Source organism: Sturnus vulgaris, chromosome Z, assembly GCF_052056855.1.
Source record: "Sturnus vulgaris isolate bStuVul1 chromosome Z, bStuVul1.hap1, whole genome shotgun sequence".
NCBI lineage: Eukaryota > Metazoa > Chordata > Aves > Passeriformes > Sturnidae > Sturnus > Sturnus vulgaris.
The window spans coordinates 34,030,620-34,057,949 of record NC_142283.1 but is presented as its reverse complement, the minus strand read 5'-3'; the positions used below and the strand labels follow the sequence as shown (position 1 = coordinate 34,057,949).

Sequence of the window (27,330 nt, the reverse complement as noted above, 5' to 3'; positions counted from 1 at the left end):
CATTCTCAGCAGGTAAGAATAGATTTAAATTAATTTTTGTACAATTGTTAAAGTATCGTTTACAATTCAGTACCCTGTAATATTTCTTTGTGGTTTTGTAATGCTTCTTAGAGGGATTTGCTGATTGAAAGTAAAATAATATGGTGATTGCAGCTATCAGGTGGTTTTGGTATCTTAAGACATTATTGGATGTTACAAAGTCACAGAATTTCCACTTCACATCTGGGAATCTGATATTTGTAAAGGACAGAAATATCCTCCCAATTTGAGAGCAACATTTGAACATACACAGGCTGAAGTGGGCCAATAATACAGCCCAGTTCTATGTGCTTTTGATTTTAGAGGAAAATACACCATTGGGATAGTGCAGGTCTGGTTCTTCTGTTTACTTTGAATGAATCAAATAACTTGCAAGAAAAGGACTATTTCCTTCTGTGATTATTTTTAACCTTTGCTGATATATGTATCGGAAAGATGTTAAAATAGCTAAAGATCTATAAGTAATTTTCATATTTTAAGTCAATTTTAGCATTTCAAGCAATTTAGAACACTATAGGAGATAAAGGTATAATAGATAAGTACTTATTGTATACAAAATAGGGAAAATACATATCTATTTCCTACTTCTTTTGCATAGAAGCGTCACAGTCATCATCAATCAGACTTTATTTACAGAGCCCTTGAAGAGCAACACAACTGGATTTGCCTGAACTTACCTTCTTTGTTGCATTTGTGAAAATCGGAAGTACCTCAGCTTTGATTTGTTGTATTACTTGTCAGTTTGTGAAGAAACATCTATGTTATCTGTGTATCGCAGAAAGCCTGCACTTCAGCTGCTCATCATGTCTATGGTAAAAAAGCACATAAACATTCTCAACTGGAGCACTTTTGTTTTAAAAAATATAATTCTACCATTTCAGTATTTCTGCATTTTCCCTTTACTTATGGAGATCAAAAAGTAGTGACTGCTGTTAAAATTTTAACTTTCTTCCCTTTGTGTTCCATAGCCTCTAATTTTTACCAAGGAATTATTAAATCATTTACAGAAGTTATCTACCAAAAGCTCCTGAGCTTTGTTATTTTATGTGGCTTCCATTTTATTCCTACCTCCTATTCCACAAAAAGATTCCAGATGAATTTATTTTCCAGCACTTAATTACGACCGGAGATCAGATGTTTGGCTGATTCATAGACAAACTTAGAGCCTTCCTCACAGCTGTGGTTTTTCAAGTAGGAACTAGCTTCCTGTTTTCACCTTCTTCCCTCTTGTGATCTCCAACTCTCTTCATTCTTATATGACTGCGAGATTTTTCACTGTAGGTAAGGCTGGAGTTTACTTTTTATATATATACATTTATGTATCTATGTGTGTGTATATATTTTATATACATATATTATTTATATATAGAGACAATTTTTATAAGAATATATTATTGAAATTAGTTCTCTATGGATTTTTTTTTAATTAGTTTGCTTTTCTCTAAAGGTGTTGTGGTAAAAAATCGTAACAATCCTTATAAGTAACTGTGGCAATATTTTTTCAGGGAATTCATTTTCACAAAGGGCACTGTTATCCTTTGCATAGTAACCCTTGAAAGAGCTGACAAGACAAAATTTTAAAACAAGCATGTAAAAACTGCAGTTTTTCCACTGTTTTCACTTTTTTCCAGTTTTTAATATTCTTTTAAAATATTGTTCAAAGCTGACATTACATTGTTGTTAGAAAAATAAGCACTGGGTTCTCTCCAAAGGAAATTGCAGGTAAAATGGCTTTTGAAAAGATCTTTGCCTGCATTGAAAGGTTGTATAATGTGTCCTGTGATCAGACAGCCTGATTGTTTATTTTTAAATAATGAGCTTTCAAAGAGATAATTTGCAAAGGGTAATTTGATCATTCGAAAAATATAGTGCATCTGCTAAACTTGTATACACAGTTATGCAGACAAGCAGCATATAAACCTGGAGAATACAGTGAAATTCATAGCAGCATATATTTATTCCCTCAGGACAAACAGGGATTGCATCTCTAAACCCCACAGGGTAATCGCTAAACCTTGTTGCTCTAATGGCTATATTTATACCTTACTCGTTTTTACCTTATTGCTGTCGCTCAGAGGTTTCTCTCCCACCTATGAGACATTCAAGATTATTCCTAACAAGCTTATACAGATTCCCGACAGTATTCTGCAGGTATCAATTTTTCTTTATTTCACTTTGTGGGAGGTTTGTTGGTTGAGTTTTGGATTTTTGGAGTTGGTTTGGTTTTTTTAAAACTGCAACAGACTTTTGAGACTTCAGCAGAACCATGAGTTAATTACAGTTATTATTGTTGATAAGTGAAATAGAGCATAGTTGGAATGTCTCAGTCTTCTGTAGGTGGCATAAATGGCTTTTAGTCTGGTGATTTTCATATCCAGAAACTCTCACTTTAAATAAGGGGTGGAGTGCTTTATGGCAGATATGCATTTGCTGAAACAAGAAAAAGGCACAAAGCTTTTTCTTCAACACACAGGATCAGCCATTTGAACACTAATGTGTTTCACTAATTTAAACACTAGCTTTTCTTCTTTCACTCAAAGCATTTTTCCTTGTATTTTTCAAATATGAAACAAAGTAAATGAAGAACAATCGTGTGTCCAGTTCCCAAGGAATCTCAGAGCTGCTTCCTAGAAGAGGTAGCTTAAACTAGACAAATCAAAAAATATTCACAGTCTTAATCTGAATATAAAAATGTCTGGTACTCTCAGAGGCTTATGTTTTTCACTTTGTTCAAACCAGCAACTGGCAAAACTCTGTGAATTTTCCATTGGCTGTAAAGTTTGGTCCTGCTCTGAGTTTGGTGACTGATTAGCTGACACATCTCCAAATTACATAGATGTCCCTGACTCCTGTAGTCTTCCTCTTGGGCTAAAGTCTTTCTCTGGAACAAACTCAGCATCTCTCCCCCTTTTCTGTCCTTTCACCACTGTTTCCTCCCACCCAACCCTTTGCAATCTTCTGTGTCACACTGTACCTTCCTGTAATCATCATCTCTTCACACTGTCATTAACCGACTTCCTTGCTCCTTTCAAAATTAAGGCCAGAATGTTCTTCCCTCTGCTATCCATGGAGATTTGCTTGGAGAATTCCAAAGTTTTAGCTACAAGAATTGTGAGAATGGTGCTTTTTATGGGCCTCATCAGAAAAAATATTTTTCAAGGGTTTCAGAATTTCAGCACAAATGTTCAGAAAGGAATCAAAAAATTGGATGTCAGGGACACATCTTATGGTAGCAGTAGTATTTTACCCTTCCTACTTTTTATATAAACAATTTTCCTCCAGTATGCTGTTTTTCATAACTAGATAAATTAAATCTTTATGACATAATGGGAGGTTTTATTTTATCTTTTTTGCTTACTGTGTAACTCAGACAAGCTTTCCTTGTCTTTCTGGTATTTCTGATACCTTTTCTCCTCTGTCACTGGCATCAGTTTAAAAAAATTGCTTTCTCCAACCTAAAATGGTAACAATTGGACATCTGTGGAATTGTACTCCTAGATGTGAAATCCAAATGTTAAATTAATGTATTAACAGTGTCTATGGTTTTATTACCCTGTAATTATATCATACCTCCTGATTGTTTTTCTTTTCATCCCTGTCTATGAAAGGTAGTTGCCTGAACCTGTTGTGAATGTCTGCACTTCTAGTGTTAGTCCTAGTGATGTTTTGCCAGGTTCCGTGGAAGAAAAAGGCAGTGGTAGGGATGGAATTGTTATACTGGAGGATCTATCAGATGGTGAATTAGAGACAGCTGGAGATGTGATTTGGCCCTGTAGCTATGTTTGGCATCCTTTCTGCCAAAATGCTGTGTGGAAGGGGTCATTAAATGCAGTCTTGAATTGTGGTGGCTGGGAAGTTACAGTAAAGCTAAGCTGTATAGTGTCAGGGGATTAACTGATTGCAGTAACATGGGGAGAAGTGAATTGTCAGGGTCTTTTCAAGTGCAGAGTCCTCTAAGCACACTGTTGATTGATTTAATGCTGTTGTTCTCTTTCTGTTAGATTCCAGGGGAAAAAATCTTTTGTGTATATTTATTTTTTTTCTTCTTCCTAATGGAAATAACTGCAGAAGTCAGCATATTGGCTAATCTAAAGCCTAAAATGAAACATTATCATTGTTTGATTATAGCAAGGGAGTCCTGATATCTTGGTGACAACTAAGACTGGGCTTGGCTTTGTTCACACCTGTGGTGCCATTGCTATTTCATTATAAAACTCTACTTTCATGCATGGAAGATATTCTGTATTAATTATTCCTTGTTTGTTAATTTAAAATGCCAACATGAATTTTACTTCTATTTTCTGACTGAAATTAAATATAAATAAATATTAAAATATAGGTTATTCACTAATTACATTGGATGAGAGTCTGAGCTCTTTCTGTTGATTTTGGACAGCAGTTCCTGAAATTAATGTCGCAGAGAGCTTCAAGGAAAAAAACCTCAATTTTCCGCATAATTTTACAGAGCCAAGGAAGCTTTTTGCCATGGCTACATCTATCTGCTTCAACAATCTGTGGGATGGAAAATGGAAGGGGTTTGGCACCCAAACAAATGCATGGTAATTTTTAGGAGTACAAAGCAGTGTATTCTGCTGAAAATAAATGCAGGATAGCTAGGCCAATGAAATAACAAAGATGTTCCAAGCTGCAAGACTTTTAATGGCTATTTGTAAGCTGCATATGGCTTTTTTCCCCACCTGATGATCTCTGAAATGTTTATGGGTAAGTTTTATAACTTGCGCTGTGTAGTTTATAGAAGATTTGCAAAGCATTGTCCCACCAGATATACTTGCCCTCAGTGAGGACAACTGCATCCAAGTGGGTCATCTAAAAGAGCTAGAAGGTAAAGCTCTGAGCTCTAGTTGGAGTAGTAGGACCATTCTGAACTTGGAGGATACTTGGCTTTCTATATTGAATATGATATTAGAAATTCAGTTGTGGGAACTACAGAAAAACATGTAAACAGATAAAATTACTCCTCTTCAGCATCAGTTCACTTAAGGGTGTTTTCAATACCTTAGTTATTGGTTAAGTTTTTCTACTAGTGCTCATGAAACTAACTTATCATCAGCTGATTTCCATTTCAAGGGTGCCTGTCGCTGAATTTAGTGAAAGATCCTGACTTACTGGAGAACTATTTGGCTAATAACTGGTCATCTGATTGTCATAAGCTAGAATTGGTGTTGCTTAACTGAAGGAGCTCCAGTTCAAGCTATGTGTCACATTTGGCTTATTGTAGATGAGAGAGGTCATCTGCATTCTGATGGTGACAGAATTGTCACCTCCAATTATTACAGTCAATCGGTGCTTTTTTCCTGATGTCTTTCAGGGATTACCCGCTTGAAATTGAGGAATGGCAGAAATCAGATGTTGAACATTGGCCAGAACTTCTATTGAGTAACTTGACCATGGGTGTAGAGGGGGAATTAGGAAGGATTGGTAAACTGGTGCATAAACTGTATCAGGGGAGGGAGGTCACGTTTTTTTCCTTTTCTTTTACTCTGTGTGCCCCAGACAGTCCATTAGAGTATCTCTAGCTGGGACAAAAGGCAGAGAAATATCAAAATGTGTGTAGCTATTTGTTGTCTACAGAAGACTCGGCTCTGGCCTTCAGACAAATGGCAGAGCTGCACAGATTTAAAGGTGGAACTTCCATTGCTACCTGTGGGAATTTTACCAGAGGAAAGAGAACAGGTCTGGGCCCAGCCTGTGAGATTGGTCCATGTTGGTTCTGTTGACACTAAGTTCCTAAAGAGAGATAACCATTATGATGGCCAACTGATACTTAACAGTGCCCTGTCTGGGCTTGCCTGGATGAATGATTCACTTGAAATGCTTTTTACTTTGAGTCAATTGTATGGCTTTTGGCACTGAAATTTTTAGCAGAGAGATAGATTTGCTGATTTTGATTTCTTTTGAACATGCAAATAATGCAACAGTTTTTGGGGTCACAAACATAACCTTGGCTTGCTGTGATGGGACAAATTTTGCACTGTCATCTTATAGGTGTTCTTCTTCATCCTTTGACCCTGTGTGCAATGAGCTTGAAACCAAACATGGAAACTTTAAATGGTGCAGCTCAGGGCTGACGTTCAGGAAGCTGCTGCTGCCTTGGAACTTCTACTCTTCCTCTGAGAGTGCTCCAGTCATTACTGTGGAATTGCTTCTCTTTCTTTTCTTATAGATGTAATTCTTGGCCTCAGATCCATCCACACATTTTACATGGGAGTTATTGTGTCTGTTTCCATTGGACTCATGTATACTTAGAGAAATGCATGTGGTAAGGGCTCTTAGTCCCTGAAATCCTCTAACAAGGATGGTTACATTACCTTATCAATCAGAACAACTTGAGAGCTGCCAAACAGTGTGGCTGATGTACCACTATTTAGATTTTCAAAGCACTGCATTTAGAGAGGTTTCTTCCTGGAAAATTAAACAGATAAAAGAGAATAAACAGATTAAAGAGAATAATGTGGGCAGACTTCACTACACAACTGTTTTGGTTGATTCTTTGATCCACCTTCCAATTGCCATGTTAAATACAATTTATGCTGAGCACTTATATGAGAGATCTCCTATTTATTTCTTTGTTATTTCAAAGTTTGGAATGATTATTCAATTAGTACCTTGGTTTGCAGGACTGTAGTCATAAAATAGCTATTGTCAGACTTAACATATTAAGGAGAAGAAATTGATGTGTTTATTAAACATGAAGTGTATATGTAAAAGGGGGTACAATTCTGGTCTTTTATTTTTTCCAAAACCCAACGCCCAAATTTCATACACATTTATGTATACAATGAAGGGATGAATTAACATGAAAGAAATGTATTTATAAGCTAATTTAATATGATTTTATTCCAATCCAATTTTTAAAAATTATCTCAGCTGCATCCCAGTTTCCCCATTTTAAAAATCTTATATAGTGTCTTGTAGTACAATCCCCTTTACGGTGCAGCAAGCAAGAAAGAATCTGCCTTCCTGCTCTTATATTCAGAATGTGATTTTAGGTCCTGAACTTCGAATTTATTTGCTCATGAGATTTTACTAATGCAAAAGTCTCACTTGAAACTACTAAATGTTTAGGTAAATAAGGATTGTCCATATGTGATCAGATTTTCAGGAATGAAATTTTACTATGCCCAGGTGAAAAACAAAACTGAAAAAATCCAAAAAAGCAATACAAAATAAAAAAACTTTTTGAGACCAATTTGCCCTATAGAGAAGGATGGAATAAAATCACTTCTCCATAAATGAAGAGGTGCCTCCACAGTCATTAACTAGTTTTTTAAAAAGTGCTTGGGGAGAGATTGAAGGCGAAAATAACCACTAAGCAAAACTCACTATTCATATTTGTTGGGAACTGGTTACATACATACATACAGCTTAATTTTTATTGTTTTAATCTTTAGACTGGACTACCCAGAACAGAAAAACTTTTGAAATATTTAATTTTAACTTTCTTTGAGTTGAATTTGTTTCACTGGCTTGATAAAACTGAGAGCATGAACAAGAAGCATTTCTCCCTGTTAGATGTTAAAATACACAAGCAGACTCTTTTCATGCATTCAGATCTTGAGCCAAAATTAACTGAAGCTGACATTAAGATTCACTTTTTCTTTAATGGATTTTTCTAAGATTTATCAGTGGAGAACATTTTTAGAAGTATAGCAAATTATGCAAATGGAGCCCCAGCTGTGCTGCTGTAACTGTAGTGGTCCTTACTGTGTGCCCAGAATCTCCCCCAAAAAAAGGTTTAAGACACAGTGACAGAAACATAAAGCTGAAAGTCTCTACAAGAGACTATGCTTCTGTAAATTTCTGTTAAAAGCCTTCATGGCAGCTGATCACACACTGCTTTGGAAAACTTATTTGACTGATTTCATGCAGATTTTTTGCTGCTAATGAAGCCAATCTCTTCTTTCCCAGCATGGAAGGCAATTGATCACTTCATTAAACACTCCTTTACATCATCTCCCATGTCTGTACTTTTATATCCAAATTAAACATATCCACTCATCTCACTTTTTGTTCTATAGGGCTTGTTTTCCCAGACTGTTACTATCCGAATTTTTGGAATGCAGTGCAATTAATCTTTCTTTCAAAGTCCGATTCAAGAAAGGATACAACACTAAATCTGTAATGAATATTAGGATAATTATCTTCCAAGTCTGCGATATACCATTCCTCTGAATAACATCCCAGGGTAGGTTCCTTTTTCTCATTCTTTCTAAGGATTCTGTGCTGTGCTCCATCTCATTTTATATCTGCATTTTTTCTCTGAGCAAATTCTTATCATATTAATTCATCAATTTTAAACAAATTTGACTAAAGAATGCATGAATTTTCTTATGAATTTTGTGAAAATCTGTGTCTGGACAGGTAACAGAAAGCTCAGCTACCCTCCTAGATACAGACACCCGAAAGGCTAGGTGGTTGGCATGTGTGCCCTGTCCACTCTGTCATTGCAATCCACATCTGACTTCCTCTTCCTGTGCCATGTGGGATAAAAAAGGGAGCAGAAAGAGAAGGATTAGACAAGCATGACAGTATAGCACAAATATTTTTGGGGGAAGCTGATGTTTAGGAAGAAATAGCTGCAGGTATTGATTTCAAAGAGGGCTAAATACAAGTTAATATTTCATTAGTTTCACCACTGACAGCAATTCAGAGAGGATTTTTTTTATTGTTTTATTTTACATTAGAATTTGGTCATCTGCTTGTTGTCCAAAGTTTTGACCTGCTGGCTTATTTTCAGATTACTGTACACTGTAATCCTTATATGATTTCCTTCAATTATGCTCCTGGATTCCTGGTATTTTATACTTTCTTCCCAGGTGCACTTTGAGCTTTGAAGTATATACTCTCAAAAAAACAAAAACAAAAGCAAAACAAAAACAAAAGCAAAACAAAAACATAAAAAAATTTGGGAGGAATACACAGGTGACTGAAATGTAGCATTTAGATGCACTTGATGGGAAGTTTCAATTGCTGTACATTATAGGACAGAAAAGAAAAATGTTGCAAAAAATCATCTGCCTATACCCTTGCCTCTTCCCAGAGAAAATCTGGTCATCTTTCAGCAGCCTGAGTTTACTTTGCCCATGCTTTTGTAAAGCTTGTACTGAAATACTTAACGCACAGCTTACCCCAGAAGTTATGCTTACTGCATGAAAACCCTTCTGCAATATGAACATGTTAGATCAGTCTGCTGAGACTTCTGTTGCCCAGAGGAGTGGAACCAACTGGGCAGAGAGAGAGAGAGACTGACAATATTCTCATTACTTTACAATGATCCTTTAACTACAAGGTAACCTATGCACTTGGTGCTGGTGAAGAGTTTCACTTTGTTGTCTGCAAAGGGCAGGTTGTTTGCATAGAGAATTCGAGCCTGCAAACCTCAGTATTTCCAAAAGGGATGGGATAATTCAAGTTAACAGCAAAATAGACTATAAAGTCAACAGCTGCAATAATATCACAGTTTAGTTGATTAGCCTTGACATAAATTAACTGCTGGTTCATGTTACTTATATACTTCTGCATTTTCCACTCGCACCAATCTGATGCTATATTCATAATTCAGACAAATTGGAATGCAAAAAATGACAAAAATGTACTAATTCCAACTGTAAATATTAACATGTGTGAATGCTGTTTACAGCTGCAGTATTTGCTTTTACACTGCTTATGCGATATGCCAGAGTACGCACAAGGCGCACAGGCCTTCCATTCATGCCTTAATTTTGGAATGATAACAGAACATTTATTTGAGTTTTGATGATTTTTATTATAGAAAATTAAAGCATTTCCCTCAATACTGGCAGGCAAGACATCAGCTGAAGGGCAAAATAATATTTTTTTACTTGTATAACTTGAAAGAGTCCACTTTATTGTGTTAGGTGCTCAGTGTGGTGCAAAAACAGCTGCACTTTTAAAGTTCTTTTTAATGTCGCATATAAATTCGAAGCAGGTTACATTGTTAAAGGTGAAGCTCCTGCTGTTTTTAAAAGTGCAAGCATTAGTCTGAAAAAATAACTTTGAAACTAGGCATCATTGCACGTCCTGTCTACCTTGAGAACAAAATTGGGAGGATTTGAATGGCCGAAGATATCCATTGCTGAAAACTAGGTCTTCTACATGTGCAGTGTAACAATAATTTATAGGATTTTCATTTTCATACTTATCAATTATAATGGATAGAAGAACAGCAAAAATATGTGATCATCTTAGACTTATATAAGTCATCAAAAATCAAAACAGATATTAATGTTTTGTACAAAGAGTAGGTATGCTGATCATTGCTCCCAGGTCCAATTTTCCTTTAAAGAGGGAGCTGCAAGGATGAGAATGTTACCTCTCCTTTATCTAAGCATATGCACACATGCATGCACGTGTATGGGTATTTCATTCTAGATACCAATTTAAATGAAAGCACTAAAACCAGATTTGTGGTAAGAGGCTTCTTTATAAGCTATTACATCAGCATTTTTGTGAATGAGAAAAGGAGAGGAAGCCAATATGTTTCTGTGCTTCTCTGTATGTACCAAACACAGAAATATGCACATGAAAGCACGTGTATTTATATATAAACATATATAAAACAGAAAAAAAGTAAAGGCTTGACTGTAAAGCTAAAAATCTGAAACCAGATTCTTTTCCTTGAAGTGAGACTTTGTGGGCTGCAGAACCATTTTTTGTCATTTTTGAGTCTTCCCATATTGTAACGTTGGAAAGATTAGATTTACTTGCTGTCTTTCCCTAGTTCTCGGGTCTTGAAAAGTGCTGAAAGGCACTCTGCGAAGAAGAAGGCAGCATATAAATCTTAAAAAAGGTGGATAGAATCTGGAGTGAACTGAAAGAGAAGGGGAAAGGGAGCTGTAGCTTGAATGGAGTGATCTTCAGGGGCAGACTGTGGCTGTGTGGGACCCTCCTCGCTGATGTCTGGTACAGCTGTTATTGTACAGCTCTTAGTGTAGTTACTGCTCTGCATGTCTCAGAGCCAACATAGCCTATTGGGTTTGGACAAGTAGTACCAAGATTAAGATGCTCTTGCAGGTCTTTGGAAGCCTAGTTCTGTTCCCAGACACTTTCCTGATTCTGGTCCACATTTTGTGTTCCAAAGAGCTGTAGGATGAAACCTGCGGTTTTTACCCATTAATAGATTGTGGTGTTTCCTCTGAAGTGTTACAGTTGTTCCTCTTCTGTTTCTTCCATTTATGCCAATGGTCTTACAAACTTAATGTATCTGAAACAGATTATTTTTCTTATCTGAAATGGGTTTTTGAAGCAGTTCATTTAGATAGTATTTTTGTTGCATTTCTGGTCAGTTAGTCATTGTTTGATTCCTTTTTCTGTATAGATCATTCAGAATCACACACAGCAATGCAGACCTGTGAATGCTCTTGAGGGGAAGGTCAAAGGCTTGGCAAAAAATAAATTCGTCTTCTTTCCAGACATACTTGGCATATTTTTCTATTTGTATTTTAGGTCTTCCTTATTTCTCTATTTTGCAATATTTATGATTCTATTTATTATTTTACATGCTCTGTTGTAGTGAAAGAGAGTGTTTTTGTGTAGGTCTGATGAAAAATCCCTGGCTGTTTTTCGGTTTGACAGATCTCCATAATCGTCTGTAAGGCTATGTAATACTGCAATTGAACTTCATATTCCTGCTTTAATTTACATCATTTTAGGACATATTCCTTCTTACCTAACAAGTAGGCACACGGTAAACAAGGTAGTAATTTAATAAAGAAAAAAATCAAAGGAGGTACAATTGAACTGTATCTGTCTACCATCCCTTTACACTAAAAAGAGGTTGCTTGGATGAGTAAGAATGACTCACAAGAGCATACTGATGCTTAAAAAACCTGACATTACATTTAACCTAATTTATAATAGACATTATTAACAGACATTTCAGAAATAATTCAAGTTGCTATGGGATCCTTTATAAAAGCAGTCATGGTATGTAATGTCTGGGACTATGTTAGACTGGGTTACATAACTTGCTTAAGCCTTTTTCTTCCCTCCTGCTTATAAATTATTGGCGGGGTGAGATACAAAAGTCTCCACAAAATCTCTGGCCTTTATTGGGGAGCTTGTTCATATTTTCTAGGTACCCTGTGTGTGTGAATACACTGTGACCTAACTTCATAACTGTGTTTACATTGTCCACTCTGGCATCACCAGCTGCTTTCATTATTTCAGTGAACTTCTGTGGAAGTTTGAAATAGGCTTTCCTTAATATATCATGTGTGGTTGTTATCTCATATGGCTTTTGACAATTCCTTTACAAATGGATAAATTTCTCTTTCCCAATTATTATATTTTTATTATACATTGAAATAATTTTTATGTAAGGAACGTGGGTATATTGACCGTATTGTTATCATGATCTATTTTGGGACAGAACAAAACCAACATGAAGCAAATTTCAATAAATGAGATGGAAAAATTGTGAACTACTTATTTGTATGTCTGCTTGGGGGGAAAAGAAAGTGCTTTTTTTTTAGTCATTCTTAAAACCATAAATCAGGAGGAACATTATGGAAAAGATGAGTTTTGACATGTGAAGTCTGAGCCCCAGATATCACACTTCTGTTTAAGGCAATATAAAGAAAATAACTCTTTTATTTCTGAAGAAAAACACTTAGAGGATTGTACTTTATCTCTGAGTTTCTAACTAACATCCTGCCAGCCAAATCAACTGAGAGATTTTGCAAAACAATCAATAATATGACATGAAAGCAGGTTATGTAAGTAGGAGTGCAAAAATTTTAAACAATGTTTATTAGTAAGCAGTAACAGAAGTATAGGCAAATATCAATTCTGTTTGAATTCAGAAGGGTTTGTTTCTGATGTTAGTCAATACATCATAAGCTCAGGCCCTTTGTAGCATGATGCTTTGATGCTGCACAGATCTGGTTTTGAGGCTGTTTCTACAAACTGTAATTAAAAATCAGAAAAGCAAACCTCCTTACAGATAGGCAAAATGTACTCGTTCTAAAACAGCAACAACTGCATTAGAAATCCATAACTACAATGCTATTATGAAAATAAATACATTTCTTATACTGTTTCAGGGTTTTGCACTGGTTTCTGGAAAGAGCAATTTATAGTATTCATTTGCCCAGACATGCAGCCAGAAAGGGGATTTTCAACAAGCCAAAGAATTCTGTCTTCTCCTTCAAGAGTGAATATGCTTTGCCCTCACTAGGAAAAGAAAAAAATTCATGTACTCTAAAATTTCATGCATAAGACTTTTTCAGGACTAAGACGACCATCTTTGCAGATTTTCTGCGTACCTCAAAACCTGAAGAAAACAAAATCTTTGCATTCAAACTTACAGAGTCATTAATGTTAAGCATGACTCATAAGAAAATAAAGATGAGGAAAACTGATTAAAAAAAAATCGGAATCAGCTTTTGGAGTTTATCAAGCATGGTTCTACCAAACTGTGCATTCTGAACAATTAAAAAATAGATAGCTCCACTGTATGGTGGTGGTGACTGAGAGGAAGGGTATTTTTGTTTGTATATTATTCATTTTATTAAATTGATTAAAGACATAAATATATTTATATTATCTATATTTTATACTTAATTTCTATACATTAATTTTAATGAATCACAGTAGCAGCTGGGTTAAGACAGCAAACATATGTGAGTTGATTTAGGAATCTTGATTTTGGTAGTAGGGAGATAATTTGCAATGTAATACCTCAGTCTAATAATACATTTAAGCACACCTTTGCTCTAAGCTAAGCTGCCTGCAGCACTTGCCCATTTATTTGGGTCTGTAGCTTTTACTGCTCTTTCCTTTAAATAATTTGCAGCTGCTCATCAAAGCATTGTGCTCTAATATGAGCAAGAGGCTCTTCTGGGCTTTCTTAACCTCTTCTTCGGTGCACGCTGATAACAAGAATAAAATTTTCACTGATTGAAAGGTGGTTGGAGAAAAACTTGATAATCACCGTAGGTTTTAAAATACTCAATAGGCACTAGGTTCTCATGCAACAACACACCTACTGGTAAAAATCTTATTAAAAACTATTCAATAGAAATCCAGAAAATTAAATCCAAAGACATCAATTTATTGTCTAGTTCCCAAGGCACTCACAAGAAGTTTTTTAAAACTGCCAGTTAAAACCATGAAATTATGATTTTTTGTCTTTTCTCTTTTTTTCTCTCCCTGGTCACAGGCAACTAATGGCTACATCATGGTGGCATCCTGTGAGCTTGTCCCTGACCATGTATCAGATGGCCTCAGCTGAAGGCCAGGTGAAGTGGTGGATATTCTCCAGCATGCTTGGCCGCCCAGCTTGGATATTGCTGTTCACAAGAGAAGGGAACGTGCCAGCTTTCACAGATCTGTACTTGCAGGAGGAGACCTAGACCTGTGAGGCATCACCCTGCCATCCAGTTCCTGGCTGGCACCCAGACACTGTGAGTAATCCTCCAGTGGGGGAGGCATTCCAGCTGAAGGGAGCCACCCCTTATTCCCCCAGAAAAAAACCCAAATGAGCAGCTGTTTCCATAGGAAGAATTAGAGGCTCACTAGGCAGATGGGGCTCCCAAGATCTGCTCTTTGGAGGATTTTGAGGAGCACTGGTATCACATACACTTAGGTAGAAAGGGAGAACTTCCTCTCATGTGAAGGAGCCAGGATTGCAGATCTACTGGCTACTCTCAGCTTTTTGGACCCTCAGCTGATTTCCAGCCCCAGATTGATGTAAAAGGCATGTACCCATTCCTCCTTGGCACCAGACTGACAGCACAGAAATGTAGACAGCTGTGCTAAGTCTAAGAAGCTGGGAAACCCAAGTTTCTGGTGCTCACCAGCAATGTCACCTTGGTGGTCCGTGGGCAAGAATAAGGGCAGGCTCAGCAGTCATCCTGGTGTCCCCACATCACACATAGCCAAACCCAACACCTGTAAGGCACATGGGGCAAACCTCAGGGCTCTGGGCTCCAAAGGTGAGCAAGCAGTTCAGCCGTGCCAGCACTTATCCTTACGCCTGCAAGCAAAACTCTTTTTCCATACACTCTTTATTCCACTGCCAGTCCTCTGAGTCACCATGTCCTTCCCTGCTTCCCCCTCACTTGTACACACATCTAACTTGCTTATGTTTTTTAAAAGATGAAAAAAGTGCAAAATTTTCTGCCTGCAGATGTTTTGGGACATTGCTGCCTTTGCCATCTTCATTGTGCAAGGCACGCATGCAGCACAAACAAAAATGTGTTTCTTTTCTTGATCTTTATGCTAATAATTTCATACTAAACAGAAGAAATAATTTCAAAATACCAGGAAAACAATTAAAAGAAAAAAACAAACTTGACATGTAATAAATAATTTAACACCTCACCCTAATGCAACCTGCAGTGTCTTTCAGTCACATTATAGATGTACACTCATCAGTTTTTGTGGTGCTTTGCATAAATTTCATTAGTATGAACAGAGTAATATTAAAACACACACATAGACACAATTTTTTGGCTTTTCAGTTCATTATGAAATACTTTACCTCTGGGCAGATGACTAATATGCTATTAAATTTCTCTATCCTTCAGTTGTGTCATAGCCAAAAAAAGGGTGCAGTCACTCATAATCTTTATTAAACAAGCTGAATACACCCACTCAGGGAAAATGCTGTTGTATGACTTTAATGTGTCCTGCAGCAGCATTAACATGCTTTTAGGTCATTGAGCTCCATGTTGTGGAGCTACAGTAATAAAACCATGGTGAAAACTGGGGGAAATTCCCTGCCTGTTCTGAGTAGTTTGGGAGACATTACCCAGAAGGTTTAAATTCCTGTTTAGCAAAAGGAAAGCTTTTCCTCATGCGGTACTGCAAACCCTACAGTCCAGCACAGATTTCACCGTCATAATGAGGCAGATACTTTTATTTAGGAATAAAAAAGAGATCAGCACAGTTGTACCCCAACACTAGCCAAAGTTCCACAATCCCAGTTCAGATCCCCTCTCTACCAAGGACCTCTCATCCAATTTTCCTTATTTTCCTGGATTGCTGGTTTCTTATAGGAAACCAGGATAATCAAATTGCTTCTTTTGCTGCTCCCACTTCCTGAGGATTAATGTGAGCCTGGTCTGCAAAGGCTGGCATGGCCCCTCTCCAGCTGTGCCCGGAAGTGGGGAGTTTGGTCGACACTGAGGTGTCGAGGTGCTGCAGGACTGCAGCTAATTCCCCTTAAGCTGATACATGAGGGACGGATAAAACTCATGATGAGTTTTTAGTGTAGCATGTCATTGCTGCAAACTATGGAGTTTATGTATCTGAGAATACAGCAAACCGTTTGTGTGGGGAAGTATAATTCTGAAGAAATTTTTAGTTTCACCAATTTTGTGAAACAGATTTCTTTAAAATTGTAATCTCCTGATGGATTAATCTTTAGGAGAATCGACATTAAACTTTAATTGTTTCTTATTGATTTTATTATTGATTCTGTCTAGAACTAGACATGAATTTCTGTGTTTTTTCTCTTAAACTGAGGAGGGAAAACATGCAACCACTATAAATCATAAATAGGAAATTGAAATGGCTTATATAACATAAAAATATGTCATGAAACCTTTTGTGAATATAATTTAGGCCAGAACCAGCCTATTTTCAAGGTGGAATAGAAAACACTCTACCAGCCATTAAAATGTCTCTATAAATATTAGTGGGATTAAGCTAGTAATTTCAACTGGAAAAGAATTTTCTCTGGTAACTTGCAATGAAGCAAATTTCCTTTTCACTGTAACATCTTTATTTTGTTACTCCTAGGAATTCTAGTAAATCCTAGTTATTTTAGTAATGCTAATAATATAATATGTAAATTGTAGTGATTCTAAGAAACATCTATTGCAGAAAAAGAACAATATGAAAGCCAAATTTAACTCTCTTCAAGAAACAAAAAGCAAAATTCTCTTAATAACTTCATCAGTAAGAACTCCTTCCTTTACCCCTACCTATTGGTACATTGGATTACAGTAGAAGTACTTGAATTGATGAAACAAAGGAAATTAAGAGCATCAACATTGAAACAACTATCAAGATGATAACGAATCAAGGGCTTTGTTAAACATTGTTCAAGATACACATATATTGTGAATGCCTTGGCTTTAAGATTTTTATCCTTAGCCTTACAGTGATAAAAATCATTAATTTTCTACGTAGCAACATTTTTCATCTAATTTCTTGGACATAAATTGCCGAAGGTTAAAGAACTTTTAAAATGTCTAAATACTTATTGGGAAGATAAAGAAATATGACTGTGGCTAGAATTCCAATGAGATAAAGATTAGATTGCCAGAACTACTCTACCAATGAAAGGCCAAACCACCATCTTTCTCTTACTATGACCATCACAATAATAAAAGTTCATACCATACTATTTTAATCTATTCTTCTGTTTTCCTATAACTTGCAACTTCATTCAAAATAGATGAAATCAAAAGCAAATCAAACCAAAACAAGCAACACCCCCCCCCCCAAAAAAAAGAAAAAAACCACCCTAAACACTATGTGAATCAAAACAAAGTAAATATTCCAAACCCTTCTTTGTGAAAATCACTTGGTCTTAAGGGTTGTTAGTAAACCTAAGTGATTAAAAATTAGGGTCCTATGAATAATTGTTTTTTCATAATTCCAGGCTAAAGTCAAAGACGAGAGCAGCCATACAATTGTACAGTTCTTATTCAAGTAGCAAACCAGCAACTCATAAGCACATTAGAAAAAATATTAATAATTTAGATGTCAAGCTGACACATACTGGACTAGCTTCCTTGCCTCTTAAAATTCATAAGTCTATACAGGTCTTATAGTATGATTCAGATCTCATAATTTAATGAAACAAACTTAATCAGAGACATTCATTAAATAACAATTCTGATAGAGAGATAATTAAGAATGACGAATTGAAGACCTACTTTCTTTTCCTCTATCATTCTGCGAAAAGTTCTACAAAGGTGTAATTTGCTAATTAAATCATGGTCCAAATCAATGCTTCAGACATGTAATTGCTTGGTGTTTTGCTCTTCTTGCAGAAATCATGGAAATTTCCATGAGAATTGAGGATGTATCTCCTTTTTATTACTTTCTTAAACTATCTTCTCATTTAAGTTATTGATAAAATCTTTTTCTGTACTTTTAAAAAAGCAATGGACTAAAAGTAGGTAAGATTTACAATTTGGAGTATATCGAGATTGGGTGTGCTTAAAGTTGGGAGAATCTTTCAGGAATAGGCTGGTCTTCAGTTTAAGTACTGCAAAGTACTTAACTGTACTCTCATTTCTGTCCCTGTTCATGGAAGGACAGAAATACATATTCTACATGAAGGGTGCATTTCTGCAATTTTGAACAACTACTTAAATGTTGTTTTCCTCCTCCTTTCTCTTTGTTTTTATGTGCAAAATAGTGTCTTAAAAATTAATGAATACTCAGTTTAAATGTTTTCATTCTTTCTTCCTGATGCAGATATTTTCTGCAATCATGCCAAGAATTAAATATTATTTTGCATTTCATGCTGCTGTGAATGGAGGTGGCTACAGTCTATCTTAGAGAAACTCCGTCATCAAAAGGTTAGATGATAACTTGATTTGTTAAAAAATACGGAATGTATTTAACATCTCTTTATAGATGGATAGAATTTATCCTTCAAAACTGCAGAAAGGCTGAGTGCAGTGTATAATTGTTAATGATAAGGAAAATTATAAACTAGAAATCATCCTTTCCAGAAAAAAATCACATAATCTTATTTTTTAAACAGATTTTAAGGGGTATACTTAAAATTTCTGGCTTATTAACGAAGGATTTCTAGTTTACTCAAGAACAGACTTAGATTTCTTGCTTAGAGTATAAGTTTCCTGTGGTCAATTCACTGCTTTTCTGTTTGCCTGTTTTGCTTTGTGTTTTTTTCATGTTTCTAGCATTATTGTCATTACAGAAATCTGACAAATCTAATGTGACTTATCTTTATGACACCACTGGGATATTAACAAGAAGAGGGGAAAAAAATCAGTTGGACTCACATTTAACTAAAGTTGAATCTTTATTACAGAAATATTTTGCAAAATGCCCAAATGCAATTTTCCTAGCTGCTTGTTCCTACCATCCTGTTTCCCAGTTGGCAAATGGAAAAGCTAAGAACAAGTGGCACAGAGACTGCAGTTTCTGTGCTTTCCCAGAGAGTTTTAGTACCTTGTGTTAACACTTACTTTTTCTGGTTTCTGACTGACTACTTGTACACTCTATTATTTTCAGAAATTGCTTAGGTAGCCACAGTTTGAGATTAGCATATCCTTAGAAATGTGACTAACATTTCAGCTGTAGTTATTTAGTTCCAGTTGGTAGCAGTGAGTTAACCATTTCCTAGCAGCGAGACTTCAATTTCACGTGAGGAGGGTACTGTGGATTTTCTAGTTTTCAGAAAGGTTTTCCAGCGACAATACTGCCATGGGCTGCAGATATTCAAGGTGGACAGATCTTCAACCTTGCAGCAGTTAGGAGGCAATGCTGAATTTCACATGCTGCCCTATAACTCAGAGACATTTAGCACCTACCCGTCACAACTTTGCTCGGCCAGTGTTATTAATCCTTGTCTGGAGAGTAGTTAAAATCACCATTTTTGTACCTGTGTTTTTGTATACTGTGGCTGCTCTTCTCTAACTGCTCTAATATGTCTTGGTGGCATCAGTGACTCCCTGAAAGTTGGGAGTAATCAGATAACAATGCCTGGATATGCTTCTCCTCCGTACCTGTTCTGGCAGTCTACACATGTGATTGTCAAACTGAATTAAACATATCCTGGGACAGTGTATTAGACTAGAAACCCATTAAACTGGAATATGTTCCAGCAGATATTCTGACTGCTTTACAGCTTTGCATTCTCTTTATGTTTCTCTGCTAGATGTACAGGACACAGACAAAAATGTGCTGACTTCGTATCTCAATGTCTCCATTACTTTTACAAGAGAAGCAACATGAAGACATAAAAACATACTACCATCATGGAAAATCCCAAGAACTTTGAGTCACGACAGAATGATAAGTATACATGGCCTCTGCATGGGATAAACCACTTAAGGATCCATTGGTAAAATTTTCTTATCTGAAAGTGCTTAAGTATGGTGCTACGCACTGAAAAAAATCTTTCCCAACTATCTCTGAAATTTCTGGGGTTAATATGAAGGTGGCAAGATTAATAATATCAAACCATCTCTTGTTTTGTATGAACAGTGATAAACTCCAAAGTACTATTGGAACACAACCTTTAATAGACGTGACCTGACCAGACTTGTTCTTCTATTGTAGCTCAAGATTAAAGCATTTGTTGCAACATTTTTTTAAGTAATCCTCTCTCTGGCTGACTCATAACAGCTGCTAAATAACTAGATATTTAGCTTAAGATGAACTGAACCTATAAATTTAAAAGTGATATAATAACCAACCTCTTCACACATAGCAAAATGGATCTCTCATGTTTTGAATGCTTTATGCTGACCTCACTGTCTGCATCTGACCGAACTGATCTAATACTATAGAGCAACATCAACAAAAATTGTAACAATGGTGATTATAAATTATGGATTATGAATTTCTGATGCATTATGGAGGAGGACAGACACCACTTAGGAGTAAGAGGCATCATGTGGTGGGAGACGGAAAAGCTGACATGATGTTTTTGGAATGTCCAAGAGATTGTTTGGAGTTTGCTGCCTAGTGTTTCAATGGCAGGACATGCAAAAAGTACACATGCTTTGTTTTTCCTTATTTTCTTTACTCTCTTTTCCAGTTATCTGGTAGTCTCTCTTTCCTCTCCCAGGGCTGTCCATGAAATCACAGCTTTGTCAGGAATATAATGGTGGTAGATGCATCATTTTTTTTCTCTTAGAGGTTCTGATCCATCAGAAACTTCCTAACAGTAATACTAGCTGGTGCTCCTGCAGCAGCTCGTTCTTTCTTGACCATAATGCCTCAGAAGTGTCAACTTTTTTCTGATGGGAGAGGCTAGAGAAGTAAAATGACTTCTGTAGGGCAGATTCAGTCTTTTTATTCATAACTCTCCCCACCCCCAGCTTACATCACGAGGAGTCCTCATGTCTTTTTTTCCCCAGTGAAGAGACAACATGCATATAAAGGCTTTTATTAAAACAAATCTATGTAAAAACTCAACCATATGAAAAAAAAGCCTTTCTTTCCTCTTGTTGACACTTGTAACTTGCTTTCTTTTCACATATTCTCTTCGTTCAGTTTGCACTGGTCCTAAGGGCTACTTTAACCTTTGCAATAATATTTGAAAAGAAATCGTCTACTGTTGGAATTAAATCAAAAATGTGAGAGGGGTTTTTTCTACGTGCACAGTTTCATGAAGACTGAAGTAAAACGACAATTTTACAGATCATAGGCACATTCCTGAAACCTTTTAAAAAGACACTCAGCTTTAAGCCTGTGTAAAGCACCTTAGGACTTGAAGGTTAATGATTTGAGTAATGTGCTGTGTCAATGCAGACCTGAATTCATGAGATAATAATTCATACCCAGAGGTGAAAATGCTCAGTTTTGTTCTTCCCACAGTAAACATGAGTCCACCAGTGTTTGTGAGCACCAGTGGTTTCAGGACACATAATTCCTTCTATTTTGAGCCACATTAGTATTGTTGGGAAGTCTAAGAGCTCTGTACAAACATGAAGTGAAATAACAGCCTTTTTGAGACCTGATAGAGCACAATAAGACAGTAACACAGATCCATCTGTCATGATCCTAATGTGAGCCAGCTGATAGCAAGCCTTACTAATGTGATCTGTTCTCCTCTGAGTGTAGGGAGCAACCAGAGAGAAAGTTCAAAGACGTTCACGTGAAAATGAGGTGGAGGAAATTCTGGTACTGTGAACTACTCTGCAGTATCAATCACCATCTCGATAAGAGAGAAGTAGAGACTGCTATGTGAAAAACCTTGATGGTGACAAGAAGTCACCTATATTTGGTAAGACAGGGAAAGAAAGAAGTGGTATGGCATTACCAAGCCTGAAATCATCTAAGATGAAATATGAGAAAGTCATATTTTGCAGCAGCAAAGCAGGAATGGAAAGGGCCGATGTAAACTCCTGCTTGCCAAAGTCACAGAAAATAATGTTGCGATGAATGTGTGGGATTTTAAGAGTTGAAAAATCAAATGTATTGTTGGGAATATCCCTGAGAAAGAGAAAACAGACAATGAGACAATCAATGCAATATTACAGACTAAGAGTGTGTGAGGCAGGTAAGCATAAAGAAAGGAAAGTAAGGAAAGTCTGCCAAAACGGAGGGATGACTCAAAACCTCCTGAAGAGATGTGAGAGAGACAGGACAAGACTTCATTTTTGAGAATAAAATTAGTCTAGAGTAGTCAGTGGTTGCCTTGCTTCTCTCATTTTTGTAACTGAGGATTAAATAGGAATATCTCATATAACATTAAAAAGATTACAGACCTCTGTCACGTCAAGTGAATTTATAGACCTCTATCAGCTAATCAGGCATAGCATTTTTTTTACTCATTTGAAGAGTGTGTGAAGTAACCCAATACAAGAATCCAATGATGACAAGTGTTAGGTGCTCATTGATATTTTAACCAGAGGAAAATTAACCTGAATGTTACTGGAAGCAAAACTACTTGACAAAAGACATGGTGAAAATGGTAGTGGAGATGAAGAATTACATTCTGTCATGATCACAGGAGGCCATGTCTGCACAGCAATGGAAAGCCTCACAGGGACACCGCAGCTCTCTGACCTCTCCTTCCACAGCCTCATTTTAGCTACGCAGGCACTGCTTCTGTATACACAGCCTAGTTTCCCTCACAAAACTGAACTGAAACCATACTGTTTCAACTGTAACGATGGTGTTAGTCTCTCTCTTTTCCCATTGCTTAATAATCTGTTATGAAATCTGAGTCAGTGCAGCAAAGTTCAGAGATGTGTTTCACACAGGCAGAGGAAGGAGGCTGACAGTGAGGCTGCAGAGAGGGGCCCCAGCCATCACTTGCAGTTGTGAATGTAATGCACTGACCTCTGCCCAAGATGAGAGCAGGCCTTCCATCAGAGCTAAGGGTTTCCCTTCCTGGAAGAGGATGTGATGTGATTGTGATGTGATGTGATGTGATGTGATGTGATGTGATGTGATGTGATGTGATGTGATGTGATGTGATGTGAAGGAGATGTAGCACATTGCACCATATAAAACTGGCTGTTATTAGCTGTGCTCCTCACAGGGCAACTGCTCCACAGCTGCAGTTTTACAGTTCAGGGTGAGGATCTCCAGAGGGCTTGGGCTCTGCTTCAGGGCTATGAACAGCTCAGCGTCCATCTGTGGGGTCTTCAGTTAGCTGAGAGAAAAAATAAACAGCCACAAATTATGGCATCCAAGGGCTTCTGGAAAAGGAGAAACAGTTTTCTTACAGCCTTAAGTCTTCTCGTCTTTCACCTTCTCCCTTTGTACACCTTTATGTTCTGCCAAGTGTTCTCTCTTAAATAAATACACATCTTTGTCCCACACTCAATTCCTGCCATCAACTTAGCTTTCTCTGCAATCATCATGCTGTTGAAATCACTAGTGAAATGTACAAAAAATTTTTGCAGTCAGACATGCATCAGGTTGGCTTACAAAAACATGCTTGGAAAGTGGAAATTTTCAGCCCATTAGTGCCTCCCATTTTTGCTCTATGTAGCAGCTGTGCCGGTGTCATGGCTGCTTGTGACTCTGGAAGATAGAATAATTTTAGATTATTGGTGCCAGAAACACAGGAGGAACTGGTTCAGAAGTCTGAGCCAAGCTCCATGCTGATCACTACTCCTTTGGTTCAGAAAGTGGAGTTTGCCTCTGGCTCCTGCTCTCCCCTCCACCCTCCAGTTGGGGAATTCAGCTTTTTTGCCTCAGACAAAAAGCCATGGGATACTGATACAATTTTTTTTAATGTAAACATAATTATTGACCAAATTCACACAGATTTTAAAGGTCAGCACTACGTCCAGTGTCCCTCCTCAAAGCCATGCCCCCTCCACACTCACTAAACTGCATTTTGTACCCGTTTTTCAGTAGGCACATACTGATATAGAGCTGGTGAAGAGAAAGGTTAACAAAGAAAGGTAGAAGCAATGTGAGACCATGCATGAGCTTGTGACAAAGGTCAAGTGTAGTAGTTGTACTTCAGAACAAAAAATCTAGCAATTCTCTTTCTTCTTCAGGAAGGACTTTCTCTCAAGACAGCCCGTAAACACTGGCAGGGAGAAAGGCAGGGGAAGGAGTCAGCCACAAGCTGGCAAAGCCAGATGATATGAATAGAGTTTTTAGTAGACAGTAAAACACAGCATAAGCTGCATGCCTGTAGAACATACAGCTTTTGAAAGGGCTTCTAGCCCTCTATCTCTGCTAAGATAATGTTAAGAAGGTCCAGTACTAGGGAACAAGAAAAGAAAAGCAATACACTTCAATGCCTGGCTCATGCCCTAGGCTATGCCATGGGTGAGACATAGGTTACTGGGGAACAGGTGGTTTAGAGGAAAAAATGCCTGTAGGTGTGTGTCACGGTTTGATATTGGCCAAATGCCAGGCACCCATGAAAGTTGTTCACTTACCCTCTTCTGCTATAGTTGTAGAGAGGAGAGGAAATAAACAAATTAACTAAGGGCTCATAAGTTAAGGACTGAGAGAAAAATGCTCTAAGGGCAAAACAGGTTCAAATTTTAAAGGTATAAGGTAAATGTATTATTAACATTGTCCTCCTCTGACATGAAAAGTAAAAGAGGCCTTTAAAACGCCTTTTTTCCCCTCCCAGTGCCTCCCTCGTTCCCACCAACAGCACATGGAGACAGGGCAATGGTGTTTTGGCTAGTTCATCACTCAAGATCTTCTTTTGTTCTCTCAAGGAAAGGAGTCTTTTCTCTGCTGTGCTGTCGGGTCCCTCCCATGGGCAAACAGTCATCCCAAAACTGTTGTGCCATGGGTCACTCATCCATGGGGCACAGTCTTTTAAGGATAGGCTCCTCTAGTTTGGAAGCAAGGACCCTCTCTCACTATCTATGGAAGCAGGGGCCCTTTCTATTCAGGTCTCCCGCTAGACCACAGCTTTCTTCTTTTCTTTTTCACCTGCTCCAGCGTAAGCACTTTTCCTATCCCTTGCACTGTTTTGATTTTCTTCTTGAATATGTCATCACAGAGGTGTTACCAAGGTCTCTAATTCGCTCAGTAGCGTGTCGATTTTCAGACCCATCAGAGATTGGCTTTGTCAGACACGGTGGAAGCTCATAGCAGCTTCTCACAGAAGGCACCTCTGTGGCCCTCCCTTGCTGCCAAAAACCAGGCTGTGTCTAGTCAAGACAATGTGACATGTATGATATTGCAAATCAACAGACCATGACATGATTTTTGGACCCATGTGTACAAAGATAATCCCCCAGTTACAGATGATTCTTTTGTTCTGTATGCATTGACACAAACATACACGCTGATGTGTGGTTACATGGGGCCATCAGGTACTCTTACGATGACCATGGGGCAAACTTCCCAAATTTTCCATGTTATTGCAAATTTTTATTCTCTTTGTGCATCAAGTATTTCTTTATAGACTACAGAAAATAACACATTAATCCAGAGAAGAAACATTTGAATATTATGTTCATGCGAGTATTTGCAATTCCTCCATCAAAACAGGTTTCTTTAGTTACTTATAAGTAGTTGCTAAATTTAACATGCCACGAAACAGAACAGTAGAACCAACCCTGGTAAACACAGCACATCTTCTATTAGCCTTTTTGCTTCATAATTTTTTTTAAATTCCATTTGTTTACCTCTCCCTTTTTAGACTATCTGGAGCGTTTTAGAAACGTGGACTTTGCTACAAACTCTTTGCCCATTCTAGCATGTTGAATGTCACTGTGTGTGCTAACACAGTATTAGAGGTATGTCTTGGGGTGACTGTATGAATCCTATATCCCCAAATCGTCTGCTCTGTTGGTGTTGAATATTAAATTCTGCAACTTTAAGACTGGCTCCAGGAGTGAAGGGCGGGGGAAGAAGAAGTGCAGAGTTTGTTATCAGAGACTGCACGGGCTCCCCCGCATTCCTGCTCACAGACTGTGTTGTCTGCGGTGGACAGCAGCAGAGAGCTCTCCTTTGCTCTTGGTTAGTTTTCTGGCTAGCTGAGACAGAGAAGCCCCCTGGATTGTCTTTTTTCCTTTTTCTGTTTTCCTAGAACTGTTTGAACCTGCTCTGGACTGAAAATCCAGAAGAGCACTGGGAGCTCACACCTGTGGCCCACCAGCACAGGAGGGACTGAGAACAGACTGAGTGAGCCGGGCAGCCCAAGGAAAGAACTCTTCTGAATCTGCCAGATTCAGATTTCGGAACGGCGAGAGCTTTTGCTGTTTGATATTGTTAATTTTGTGCTGAGAGGTGTGTTGCCTGTTGAATAAACAGTTTTCTTTTTTTTTTCACTTCTCTCCAATTTTTTTTTCTCTTTTTTTTTTTTCCCTGGAGAGACCTCATTCAGAGGTTTCCTCCCAAATTTGTCCTAAAGCAGGAAAAGGTATAATTCACACGTGCCTCTAGGGGTGGGTGGAGGGAGCACACGCATAAATTTTTACAGAATTCATCCAGGAAATTAACTATGTTGCAGAGGTAGCAAGATCAGCTTTGGTGGAGGGGAGGCACGACCATGCAGAGGAATTGCCCAGAAAAGGGAAAAAGAGTTACTAATATGCCAGGTCTATACTGATACGCGGAAAAGACTTTATGACTCTTAAGAAATAAGAGTTATAATGTATGTATGTATTTATTTAGCACTGAGATGCACGGGGATAATTTTTTTTAAAGCATGCACACTGAAACTTCAAACTACTGCTCTATTTATTCCCTAAAAGCCTAGGATTACACAATACCCCTAATACATATTCACGTCTTAGCCTCGCCTAGTTTTGCCCACTTTTGCTTTGTATTAAAATGAACTAAAAGTCTTTTTGCGCTTGCACGTTTTCAATTTAGGGGTCGTTGGGGGTTTTTGATGAAGCCTCCTAAACTTTTCATTGCACTTGAACTTTTTAACTTTGTTTTTAGAGTATGTGTCTTAGTCCTTTACGCACATTTTAAACTTTGAGATTAGTTCTTGCTGGTTTAGGGCTTTGGATTTATCACTTATTACTGGTAGCTTTGCACCCCTCACTCTGTTTGTACGTTTTGGCTCTATTTATCATAAACCAGTCTGGTTTTCCTCCTGATTTTTGCAAGTATAATAAAGGTCAGGCATTTTTCATTGTC

At 37.5% G+C, this 27,330-nt stretch overlaps 1 long non-coding RNA gene across 2 annotated transcripts; it reads left to right on the top strand.

Annotated features, from left to right (window-relative positions):
* Positions 1-1,236: 1,236 nt before the first annotated feature.
* LOC148219785 (uncharacterized) lies at positions 1,237-27,330 on the top strand. Of its 2 annotated transcripts, XR_015799462.1 has the most exons (5): positions 1,237-1,320; positions 14,243-14,486; positions 18,584-18,623; positions 19,952-20,137; positions 26,270-27,330. It is a non-coding gene; the product is annotated as an uncharacterized LOC148219785 (long non-coding RNA). The 2 variants fall into 2 exon arrangements; XR_015799464.1 differs by lacking the exons at positions 1,237-1,320; positions 26,270-27,330 and adding an exon at positions 8,075-8,245 and having other exon boundaries at positions 18,520-18,623; positions 19,952-20,382.